Source organism: Geotrypetes seraphini, chromosome 5 (assembly GCF_902459505.1).
Source record: "Geotrypetes seraphini chromosome 5, aGeoSer1.1, whole genome shotgun sequence".
NCBI classification, from domain to species: Eukaryota; Metazoa; Chordata; class Amphibia; order Gymnophiona; family Dermophiidae; genus Geotrypetes; species Geotrypetes seraphini.
In genome coordinates, this window is record NC_047088.1 from 50,946,013 (window position 1) to 50,959,261 (window position 13,249).

Here is a 13,249-nt window from a genome sequence, read left to right on the forward strand (position 1 = left end):
AATAACCGATAAGACACCCCCCCCCCACCACAACCCTAAATTTTCCAGCACATACCCACTAATACCAGGTTCCCATATCTCTTGATACATCCCATAAGATCTAGTCCTCTTAGCAGCCACCCTCTTGTATTTGGCTGGCATTGAGCAAACCAAGTTCTTCTAAATGTGGACATTAATTGACTTCCTGTCTTTCCAGGTCAGGAGGATAATTTTAATAGCTAAAGCATCAAAATGCCTAGTCATTTCTTTTTTCTCACATCATTCAGGCACTCAAACACTTGTGAGCAATATATAATAATCTTGTAATACAATCTCTCCTTAAGGGCCAGGAGGTCTGTTATTCTAGATCACACTTGTGCCCAGTACTCACTTATGAAAGAAGTATAACATGTGTGAATGTGCCTACTTCAGACTGACATGTCCAGCAAAGTTTTGATTGTCATGCATTTATCCTATGCACTCTGGCAGGAGTTCAAATCACCTTATGTATAATTGTTGAATAGCTGCTGATGACAGGACTCAGCTCAGCACACTCCATAAATTGTACCATTGCTGCTTAAAATCATTAGCATTAATATCCTAATTCCACTTATGCTCCAGGAGCTGCAGATCCTTTCTGCTTCTTCAAATGTCTCCAATGATAAAACCTAGAGGCAACATGACCCTGTCCCTGCAGTGTTTAAGCCAACATTTAAATGTCTGGCTATGAGATGGTCTACTCCTGGGTACAGGGGAACCTCTTAAGACAATGTCCTAGCTTTGCCATGAGATCATTAAAAGATAAGTGCTTCCCTAGGTTAAAATATCTTTAACTTAAATAATCTTATGCCTCACCCAGATAATTCATTGCATAGGATTAAATATAAGTTTACACATAACAATTATACCATACAAGAAAAATCCACTCACATATAATCTATTTTCTTATCTGTCTGATGCAAGATGGTTTACATAGCCCTCAAGGTAGGATTGATCTTAAAACAGCAAACAAAATGAAGTGTTGATGCCACTGTACAAGTCATTGGTGAGGTCCCATTTGGAGTATTGTGTTCAGTTTTGGAGTCTCTCTATCTCACTAAGGATGTGAAAAGATTTCAAGTGGTTCAGAGAAAAGCAACAAAAATGATATGAAGTTTGTACCAAAAGATGTATGAGAAGAGACTTGATGATCTGAAGGTGTATACCATAGAGCAGTATTCTTCAATGCAAAGCACGGGGACCAGTGGAAGCCCTTGGAGACTTCTGGGGTGGCCGTCATCATCCTGGCTTTTTTTTTCCTGCTATTCTCTGCCTCTCTAACCAAGTTCATGACAGAAAGGTGGTTGGGAGGAAGAGCTACATGCTTGAAGGACATGGCATTTCTCAATAGGTAAAGCAAATGCATTTGGAAATGTCTTCAGTTGGGCTGGTTGGGTGGATGTAATTGACACACATGGTCAGCAGTGTCATAATCTCACATGGGAAGATATGTGGCGGCCCTCCTTCAGCTTATTGAAGTTCGACAGGAGAGATGCCCATTCTCTCCTGCCGTGTCTTCAACACTAATAACCCCTCACACCCCACTCTCTTCTCACCAAGCGACACACACCCCAATCTCCCTCCCCCCTGGCAGCGGGAGAGATGCCCAATCTCTCCTGCTACCAACCAACACCCCCCCCCCCCAACATCCCCCTCCTGGCATCAGGAGAGATGCCCACGCTCTCCCACCGCCAACCAACACTCCCCCCACCCCTCGGTAGCGGGAGAGATGCCCATGTTCTCCTGCCGCAAAGCAACACCCCCCTCCCACGGCAGCAGAAGAGATGCCCAATCTCTCCCACCACCACACAACTCCCTCCCTCCCGTGCCTCCGACGACTCTCGCCTTCTCCCCCTTAACTTACTTAGATGGCTGGCTGGAGGGATGCCTATTCCCTCCAGCCAGCTGGCCTGCCTCTTCAAAATGGCGGGCCCTCCCCTCCCTGGTGCATCCTGGGATGCATCGAGGAGGGGCCTGAGGCTCTGATTGGCCCAGGTTGTTTAAAGTCCCTCCTATGGGTGGAGGGGAAGGCCCACCATTTTGAAGAGGCAGGCCAGATGGCTGGAGGGAGTAGATATCCATCCCGCCAACCATCTAAGTAAGGTAAGGGGGACAGGACTTTAAAGATATGACTTGAAATATCTGGGAAGAAATAACTGTAACTTCCACCTTGATAATGCAGCTGGCTTTAGAGTTAGATAGAGGTTGGCACAATAACTTGTTTTTCAAAAGTTTATGATATTTTTTTCTTGGATTGTAAGGTGAGCATGATCTGAAAATTTGTTGTGAAACAGAAGAAAAGGAAACCGATTTTGTGACCTAGATTCTTGCAGTTGTGGCTTCTTTTATTTTATTATTTTTCAAGAAGTTAGATATATTTTTTTTTAAATGAAACTTCACAGTTGTCCATTTTTATCTCCAATAAATTTATTCTATATTTTTTCTGAATGCTCTGTTGGATGTAGATTCTCATTCACCCTAAAGTTATATGATGACTATTTGACATAACATCCAGTCCTCCTTTTGCTTATATGCTGTGGCTTTGTTTTTCCTCCAGACAAACGCAGATTCCCCTCTCATTCCTCCCCACCCCCCACACACATTGTGTGGGCTGGCTCAAGCAGGTCTGTTTGTGTTTCTTGATTTATGTTTCGTTTGGGTTGTGGTTTTTTTTTTCTGTTTATTATATTTTGTATGAGGAATTTTATATAAATCTTATTGTATTTCCTTAAAGCAGTTATTTGGTTGTAATAAGTTGAAAAGTTAATGAAATATTATTGTCATTATTACCAACTACTGTCATTCTTGTAAGCACACAATGGCAAATTCAAATCTATCATTGACAACGGAGGGTAGTAAATTTATCTTTATACGTAGATAGATGCAAACAACGTAATGACAATCAACGATTCCCTCATTTCATTATGACATCGAGTACTATATATTTGGTAAGAGCAAAAGTAATTAATATATGATAAGGCTAATCCATGAAGACTAATTGAGCAGCATTGTTTTCCCATCCAGGTCATCTGTATCTTGTTACATGGTCTTGCATTACAGCACGTGGAATCAGGTTCCGGTGAGACAAAGGTCAAAGTGGCCCCATTTTTTTTTTTTTTTCAGAATATAGGATATTCAGACAGTCAACAACTAATTAGAAAAGTTATATTACAGATAGGCGACCTACAGAAGTACAGTAAGTCTATTAGAGTACAAACAGTTTGTCTCCACTGATTATTTGGTATCTTTTCACCACAAATCAGAGAATGAAAGAGCAAACTTTTGATTATTATTATTTTTTTTTTTTGAATTTGCACTTTGTAGGAATGACTAGTTCTTCTCAATTCCTTTTCACTGAATTCTGTTTTGCTTCCATATTAACCTAGCACTTTTGAAGTATCCTGTATCAGTTCTGCTAAACAGAGAGCCAATGATTTACTGCCAGATTCTTTCAGCTCCTGCAAGTCCCCTGATTTTCTTTCATGTCTAGTAGCAGAGGTCAATATTGGGAGGAAATGTATGCTTTCACTTTGTTTCACATTTGCTGCTGTCATTCCAGGTCTTCCCTAGTCCCTGCAGAGTGGCAGGATGCCTTGGCACTCATAGCCTTATATGCTAATTGATTTTAAGGAACCCATCCAGGTCTGCGCAGTTTATCAGATCACCCACTATGTTTGCTGTTCACTGTCAAAGGTAATTCAATTAGAACAGCAGAAGTGTGACTAACTATCCACTGTTAAATGTTTTTACCAGCTGCCTTTCAGCAGCCTCTCCATTCTCTTGAGTTTGTGAGATAATCTCCGAATAATGCATCGGAAGGTTTAACTCATGTCACGAATGTGAATGCTTGACTATTTTTGGCAGCCATGGAACAAGTACTAAAGTGAAAATAATAGCATACTATATACACATTTTTTTGGCTTTTGCAAAAGTCGGGAAAGCCGAAACAATTTCTGTCTAGGTAGAATTAAACTGATAGGTAAGGTATTCTAAACAGTATCTGCATATGTCTGGACACAATTTTCAAAAAGTAAGCTGAATTTTAAATGGTACCTCAAATACTATTTGAGGGGGAGAAGAGGAGCCTTCCCAGGAGCAAGAAGCCAGCGGTGAGGAAACCGAAAAAAAGACCGTAGCGACCGGAGTGAAAAAGAGTCTGATGAACCGCTATTACATAGTAACATAGTAGATGACAGCAGATAAAGACCTGAATGGTCCATCCAGTCTGCCTAACCTGATTCAATTTAAATTTTTTAATTTTTTCTTCTTAGCTATTTCTGGGCAAGAGTCCAAAGCTTTACCTGGTACTGTGCTTGGGTTCCAACTGCCGAAATCTCTGTTAAGACTTACTTCAGCCCATCTACACCCTCCCAGCTATTGAAGCCCTCCCCTGCCCATCCTCCACCAAACGGCCATACACAGACACAGACCACGCAAGTCTGCCCAGTACTGGCCTTAATTAGGCCTATTAGGAAAGCATTTTTTGTTTATCTTGTTATTTTTTTCTTGGCCGTTCACTCAACCCCTCACCCCTCCCCCCCCAAAGATCGAAATAAAAACGTACATACTTGTCTCCAGAACATCAGCACCTAGTATGGAAAAGCCTAGTAGAGCTGCACACAGATCTCTTAAATAGCCTGCTGGGGAGGGCTAGTGAACCATAGAGAGGAGGACTCAGGCCCATAAACTATTCTTGTGGGTAAAACATGTGTGACCCCCAAAACCCTACTGTACTGCCATATAGGTAGCACCTGCAGCAATAAGGGCTACTGGGGTTGTAGACAGGCGGGTATAGTGGGTTTTGGGATGTTTTGTGGGGCTCACCATAACCTATAAGGGAGTTCTGGTGAGATGTTTATTTGGCACCCTTTTTGTGAAGTTCACAGCAGTACCCTGTAAAGTACCCCACTGCTCTGTTGCTATGTCTAGGTGGCCAGTCCTTTACAATGCTGGCCCCCTCCCACGTCCAAATGGTCTTGTTCTGGGCGTTTGGGACTTGGATGAAATTTTGGTCAAGAATGTGGTATAAAGATAGATGTCCTGGCAGTCTGGACGTACAGCTAGACAATTCTCGCAAAAAAAAATTATTTTAGATGTATTTTTCGAGAATGGAGTTTCCCACTGCCGACTTTGGGTGTCTAGCACCTTATGTCTGATTATGCCCCTCCTCATGATTTGATGAGCTGAGAAGTATTCATGATGCATTGCAGTTCTGGTAGTTAAATATCGTTGTGGTATTTTATGTCATACAGCATTAGGGGTCTACATATTGTGACTTAATGCCCTAACATTGCTTGATGAGTCATTCCCCCCCCCCTAAATGTGTTTTGGCTGATATGTTGCAGAAGATATTTAAAAGGGATGAAGGGATGTCATGGATAAAAACCACTAAAGACAATGGTTTGGCCTATAGATGGAGAACTGGGTTTACCTTCTATTCTGCCTCGTGCCAATTTTACTAGGTAGATTCCTAGCATAAACCTTCTGCTGTGCCTTTCTGCGTTCTCTGACACAGCTGTCTCTTTCCTAAGATTGCTTACACATTGATGGAAGATTAAAATAACCTTTCAGCTGAAACTAAAATCAGGCAGAAAATGAATTTGGGGCCTGCATCTTATGGGCCATATCCTATAAAGAGATGAACGTACATTCTAGTGTGCAGATTCAAAAATGGGACATAGTCATGGGAGGGGCATGGGGGCATTCCACCAATTTGCATTCAATTTTATAGAATACGCCTGATCTGCACCTAAGTTAGGCATGGGGAATTACACCAGATTTCAGTTGGTGTAAATCCTCACACCTAAAATGCTGCCTCCGATCCCAGTGCTAAGCATATTCTGATTCTACTAACCTTGCAATCAGTTTATGTTCTCTGTGATTAGTATCTGCCTGCTTTGCATATTTCTTGGTGCCTTAGGTTTGTATTCCACTATTGCTAGTGTTAATTTACTCTTTAAGGCAGGGGTGTCCAACCTGCGGCCCAGTGAAGTATTTTGTGCGGCCCCGGTTGAGGGCAATGCAGTGTTTTCCTCTGCTGCCCCTAGGTGTTTACCGTCTTGCCGGCTCCCTCCTCTGTCTTGCTGCAGCGTTTGCACATTTTTTTCAGCCAATGTGGCCCAGGGAAGCCAAAAGGTTGGACACCCCTGCTTTAAGGTGTGGAGTTATTTTTGGATATTTTCTTCCCTCCATGGTTTAGAGAGGAAATTATTTCTACATCTCTGAGCCCCCAATTGCCAGTTACTCCAGGATAGAGAATGACACGGTGACCCATTCCCGCGGGTGACCACAGTAAAACTACAGGAACGGGTAAAATGTATATCTGTTCACAGCCAGCATGCGGACAAACCTTTTCACCGCTCCGTGGAGTGGTAAATAGCTTTGTTCCCACGGGAAACCCAACCCACCACAGCTCCCCGATATCCCACCATCGCAGCTCTGGCACCTCCAGCCCAGCCACCCCTCCCTCATATGTACGGTGCCTCCAGTCCACCTACCCCCCCCCCCCCACACACACACAGCCCTCCCTGGCTCATGGGTCCAGATGGCTTCCCTTCCTTCCTCCCTGCCGCTGGCACAAACCTTGCAGAGCGAGCCATCAAACACAGGCTTGCTCGACGATACTCGTAGCCTTCCCTCTACCAGGCTCTTCCGTATGATACAACTTCCTTTTTTCATAAAGAAAGGAAGTTGCATCATAAGTAGGAGCCAGGAAGAAGGAAGGTCATGAGCATGTTGAGCAAGCCTGTGTTTGATGGCTCTCTCTGCAAGATTTGTGCCAACGGCAGGTAGGGAGGGAAGTCATTTGTACCTGCCGGACCCACAAGCTAGTGCTGCCTGATTCATCTCACGGTCTCACTTTAAACACTAATTATGGCCTGAAGAGGATCGCTGGTACACTTTCCCTTTGCTGTGATCCCGCCCCTCCTCTGACCTAACGTCCTGCTTTGGTCTGGGGCAGACCGTGGCAGAGGGAAAGTGCACCGGCGATCCTCTGCAGGCCGTAATTAGTTTTTAAAGTGAGACCGGGAGAACATGGGGACTCCGGATGATGGTGGAGAGAAGGGGGGGGCATGCCTGCCTTTGGGGGGGCCCCCTGGTGTAGCTATTAGAAGTAAACTGAGGGAGGGGAGTCCAAAGGGAGGGGCATATACTGGACTGAGAGGGGAGGGGAAGAAATAATGGGTCTGAAAACAGGAGAGGGAGAGAGATGGTGGACAATGGTATGGAGGGAGGGAAGAGAAAGGGAGAGAAGTTGGATCCATGGTGTAGTGTGCAGTGAGGGAGAGAGGAGTTACACAAAAATCTTGGTTTATGTTTGAATATAAATATATGGTAGATGTGATAACAGGAATGAACACTCTCTGCCTCTGACATGCCTCCTAAACAAAATAAAATTTGAAAAATTATTTAGAGTGCAGATTTCCAAGTTACTGCCAGATGCTTGAGTGTGTCTTGCAACGCACACCGACAAATCCGCACATGACAATTGCGCCCCATGAAATGCACATGCCAATCTGAATCTGCCATAAGTGGATCTCTGGAAGGTCCTGATTTACTCAGACTCCTCAGGCCCTGTTCTAGAAAATCTATAGTTCCATCTGGAGGCTGCACCTTCAAAAATATATAAAAAGGATGGAGTTGGTCCAGAGGAAGACTACTAAAATGGTGTGTGGTCTTCGTGATAAGGTATATGGGAACAGACTTAAAGATCTCAATCTGTATACTTTAGAGGAAAGGTGGAAGAGGGGAGATATGATAGAGACAATTAAATACCTACGTAAAATAAACGTGCATGAGTTGAGTCTCTTTCATTTGAAAGGAAACTTTGCAATGGGAGGGCATAGGATGAAGTTAAGAGGTGATAGACTCCGGAATAATCTGAGGAAATACTTTTTTTACGGAAAGGGTGGTAGATGCGTGGAATAGTCTCCCAGAAGAGGTGGTGGAAACAGAGACTGTGTCTGAATTCAAGAGGGCATGGGATAGGCACGTGGGATCTCTCAGAGAGAGAAAGAGACAATGGTTACTGTGGATAGGCAGACCAGATGGGCCAGTTGGCTTTTATCTACCGTCATGTTTCTATCTATTAAACAAATAAAGTTGGTTGGCATTCAGCTTTATTAACTGCAGGGTGGAATGTTGTGGAATGCATTACCATTGGAGATAAAGAATGCTACCAGTTTACTTCAGTTCAGGAAATTAGTTAGAACTTTTCTTTTCCAGAAATGTTTTATGATTGAGTAGGAATTATTTAAGTGAATCTTTTTTTTTATTGTGACTGAATTATAAAGAATATTATTGTCTGTTATAGTTTATGAAATAATTTGGTTTTATGTCTTTTTGTAGTTTGTGACATTGTTTTAATTATGGATGTTGGATTGTTACTCGCCCAACATTTGTTGGATGCTTGCGAGTATACATTTTTAAATAGTCTCATTTTTTTAATGCGGTTTTAGCGCACGCACCTGATTAGCACGTGCTAGCTGAAAAACTATCGCCTGCTCAAGAGGAAGTGGTAGCAGCTAGTATGCGCATATTAGTACGCGCTATTCTGGGCGTTAAGGCCCTAACGCGCCTTCGTAAAAGGAGCCCTAAGTGTAGAGTAAGTTTACCAGACTGTTTCAGCTTCATGTCGTATCTGACAGAGAAAAAGGAAAGCTGACTATTCAGGCTTGCCCATGTTGAGAAAATAAAAGACAATTATTTTGGCAGTAATTTTATATATTAGATAAATGTAAATGATATAGGCCCCCTTTTACTAAGCCATGGGAACGAGTGCCACATGGCAAATGCTCCAACACCCATTCAACCCCTATGGGTATTGGAGCATTTAAAGCATTGGTCTATGCTATTGGGCTTAGTAAAAGAGGGGGATAGTTAAGAAAAAATCATAAGCAGTCTTTGAAAACTAGTGCAGCTATCTTGCAATAAATTGGCATAAAGTTTCTTATAACCCAAATAGACACTGAATCAAGAGTAATGCTTACAGACACTAAACAAAATGGTGACATGCAGGAAAAAGTAGTTTTGGCATAATAGCAAATAATAGCGAACAACGATTGGCATATCTGAAGCCCTAAAAGAAATAAAAGAAATGTTTTATGCATTGGTCAGTTTAGATAGACAGTTTATATGGAATTAGACTGATGTGAAGGAGGTGACTTAAACATTTACGGAAAAAGTAGTTTGGCATAAAGCACATGGGCTTGCATTTCTATATAGCAGAAATACCAGGTCTCCAGCTGTCTTTTGCAGAGATATTTTACATTAAACGCCACAACCATTAAACAGCTTAGAGGTGAATAGGCCTCTGTAGGTGGCTTTCGACATCTGACTTCTACCAGAGATCCTACTGTCCACCACTGAATTTGCCTCTTTTCTTCTGCTGTTAATAAATGACAGCACCTGCGGTAACAAGTCCCTAGAAATCTGGGAAACTATTATCACTCCCCTCTGGAAACTCCAGCCTTCAGCAGATGATAAAGAGATGAAGCCCAGGAGGGGGCTTTAAAACACATTATGAATGCCAAAAATGTGGAAGAAAAAGTTGAAGGTTTATCAGCTTCCAGGTCACATCATTTAGTCATGCTGTTCTGAAACAGACTGTAACTAATTTACAGCACTTTGGGTAAAAGACTGTTTTATTTTGGTTGGATTTATTTTGTTCCTGTTTACATATGGAATTCCAAATCTAAATCATAATGAGATAACATAGGGATCCTTTTACTAAGCCGCATTAGGGCTTTAACCCGCGGAATAGCGCAAGCTATATTGCCGCGCACGCTAGACCTTAACATCAGCATTGAGCTGGCGTTAGCTCTAGCTGCGTAGCGTGGGTTTAGCATGCGCTAAAAACACTAACGCAGCTTAGTAAAAGGAGCCCATAGTCGTCGAAGGTGAAGTTCTATATTGATTTTCCTGAACCACGTTGAAGATACCCATTAAAATGAAAAATGGTATATCCAAAAATAAATTGAGTTCCACAACCAATATCTAATCCACCCATTTCATGTTGAAACACATCCTATTTCAGTTTCAAACCTAAATAAAATTAAATATGTTCAGCAAAATTAATATAAATAAAATGATCAAATAATATCTAAATTAAACCTTAAGCTTATATACCGCATCTTCTCTATAAGGATAGAGCTCGACCCGGTTTACCAGAATTTAAGAAAGGAAAATATAATAAGAATTAGTGGTTATATAGAGAGCAGCGGAAATTACAGTGGAAATCAAGTATCAAAAACAAAAAGGAAACGGCAGAGATGATGTACTGAAGTCAGGAATTTTATTGAGTCATGAAATGTTGTTTTCCAAATAATGGTGCTTTTATACAAACACCGGGACCCAACACGGTCCGTGTTTCAAAGAAACACTGCTTCCTCAGGGGTCCTAGCTGCAAAACGCACTAGGTGTGAGTAGAACCAATTGGAAATAAAAACCATAAAACAAGTTGTTCTCCAAAGAGTGGCAAAAATAGCTCCCGTAGGAAACACCGGTCAGTGTGATATTGCATTTGTATGAAATTTGAACTACAGGTGGATATTTACACAAGAATGCAATTTTCATAAAAAGCAGACACACTGACTAAAACTTGGAAAAAATGGACTTAATCATTTATACCTGACTGAACATAAAGGGTGAGCTAAAGCTACAGGACCTTTTATTAAAAGTGCAGTAAAATCTGAGTTTAATACTTTTTAATGTGGGAATTTAGGCCAGATTGTACAACAGCCACCCAAAGTTAGACAGCGGTAGCCACCCTACAGTCACCCAACTTAATTGCCTTTAATCAACGTGATAATTGATTGTGTCATTTAAAAGCAATTAAACTGTCATAAAAAAAGATGTCACCTACACAAATGGCGCTGGAACCATGACTGCAGAGGCACCTACAGGCGCCTAAGAGTAAAACGCTAGGAATCAGTAGGTGCCTCTGTAGCTATAATTCTCGGCACAGACAGGCTTCAGACACGTAGGTCTTGAAAATCCTTGGCCGCGATTCTATAAACAATGCCATCAAGTCACTGACATGCGATTAGGGTTATCAAACGTCTGGATTTCCCTGGATATATCCTTCTTTTCAGAAACAAAAAATATACAGACTACTCTGTACTCGAGCTTTCTGATTCAGGGAGGGAAAAAAAATTCAATTTGATTCGATTTTGCCAATTGAATCACATTTGATATCCCATAGCTTTAAAATTAGCTAGAAAAATTCATCTCATCTTGTCCTCTGCCCCCTCATCAGCTGCGTGCTTTTCCCATCCTAGCAGGTTCATTTTACAGCCCCTTCACCCACCCCACCCCGGTGCTGTTAAGTGTAAACAAAACAAAAAAAGAGACTTCTCTCTCTGTTAGCGCACGTGAGCTAGGACCTATCTAACACCAGCCCTGGCAGGATATACATTTCAAATCTGACATATTGTAATCACAAAATAGAAAATACAATTATTTTCTACCTTTTATTCTCCAGTTATTTTATTATTCAAATCATGATGACCCAAGCTCTGGTTTCTGCTTTTCTTCTGTTAACTTGCTTGCCAGGAACTCCTGCCCATTTGAAATTTTCTTCTTTCTTTGTGCTCCCAATCCATCTCTGTGCCTTCCCTCCCTTCCACTCCTCCCCATGTGGCCAGCACCCCCTCTCTCTTCCCTTCCCTCCAGCCCCCCTTCCACCCCCTATGGTCAGTACCCCCTCTCTTCCCTTTCCTCCAGCCTCCCTCCACCCCACCATCCTCACCCCCCTCCATGTGGCCAGTCCCTCTCTCTTCCCTATAGACACAAATACCAACCCCACCACATGTAGCCAGCACTCTCCCACTCTATACTGTTTCCTCCAGCATCCCACCCCATGTGGCCAGCATCCTCTCTTTCCTTCACACTAGCTCCAGCCTCGGTCAGTCAAAACCTCACCCCCACGCCATGGGTCCAGCATCCTCCCTCCCTTCTGGGCCTTCCCTCCGGCTCCCCCCTCTGCCCTGCTCCCCAGGTCTATCAGCAGCAGCAGACCCTCCTCTGCATGGGACTGAGTCCGACAACAGCAATGGCAGTGCACCCTCTGCAAGTCCGACAGTGAAAGCAGCACATACTTTCAAGTTCACTTCTCAGCCCTCGCTGCCACTCTGCCTAGACCTGCTCTTGGGCTTTCTCTCTGCCCGAGTCCTTCCTTCTGTAACTTCCTGTTCCATAAGAAGTTACATTAGAAGGAAGGGCTCTAGTAAAGAGAAAGACTATGAGCAGATCTAAATGGGCAAGTCTGGTTTAGAACCCCCCCCCCCCAAATCGATTCAAATTGATTCAGACAAACTGAATCGGTGAATCGATCTGAATCATAAATAAGGCTGTAATGCGCTCTAGTGACAAACTTAGGGCTCCTTTTACGAAGGTGAGCTAGCGGTTTTAGCGCATGCACTGGATTAGTGCGCGCTAGCCAAATAACTACCGCCTGCTCAAGAGGAGGCGGTAGCGGCTAGCGCATGCTATTCTGCGCGTTAAGGCCTAACGCGCCTTCGTAAAAGGAGCCCTTAGTAGACACAGAATGAAAATGACAAAGCTTCCAAGTCTATTCTGATTTCACCGTCAGTGAGGATGTCAGAATATTGAAAATGAACATGCATGAAATACTGAAGACCCCAGTCAATACAAATTTATTTCAAAGCACATAAAATATGGATATCCTGAAAGCTGACTGGATTACTAAAAGGGGTTGAAGAAGTCCTGGATTATGTTGTACCATATTTTTATTTATTTAAAAATTTAAATACCGCCTATACTGTAAGCGGTTTCCATAAAATAAAACATCAATAACTTAAATTTACAAACTATTCACTCTTAATGAGAAAATAAACTTCACTCCCTCTCTACAAACAGCCTATTCACAGCATAAAAAGACCCTACAAGGAATCTATTCATAGCATAGATCAGTGTCTTGCATACTTTTCAGCCGGTGGCACGCTAAACCCAGTGCCCTGGCTGGAAGGCACCCGGAAATGCATGGGATGTCTGTCATCACGTCGACATCCATGCAGGCGCAGAGGCCCTCTAGCCGTGACCCTGAAATTGTCTTTTTGGTGGGGGATCCTGGAGGGAGGTGCAGAGAAAGGAGACACCAGCGAGGAGTTGTCAGCGCCAGCTGACTGCCTCCAGGATGTGCCTCTCACCACGAGTGGCACATTCTAGAAGCAGTCAGCTGGTACCTCTCTTCCTTACCGGCATCTCATTG